We start from the raw sequence: 247 nt of genomic DNA on the forward strand, positions 1-247 counted from the left end.
CTTCCACGTTAGAGTTCACGTTAACTTAGTTAACGTGACTCTTAACGTGGGCAATGATGGCTTCGAGAGCGTTATTGGCAATCACTTTTCTCATTAACTTTGCAAGTTACTCCCATTCCATGTTAGTGTTAACGTTAGTGCAACTAACGTAGCTACTAATGTGGTTCTTCTTTGCTTCCTTTGTCCTGAAATTAAGCAATAAAGTGCATCAAAGTTCTAGTCCAAGTCATGGGAAATGCAACATCCA

The sequence above is a fragment of the Arachis ipaensis genome, chromosome B04 (assembly GCF_000816755.2).
Source record: "Arachis ipaensis cultivar K30076 chromosome B04, Araip1.1, whole genome shotgun sequence".
In the NCBI taxonomy this organism is placed as follows: Eukaryota; Viridiplantae; Streptophyta; class Magnoliopsida; order Fabales; family Fabaceae; genus Arachis; species Arachis ipaensis.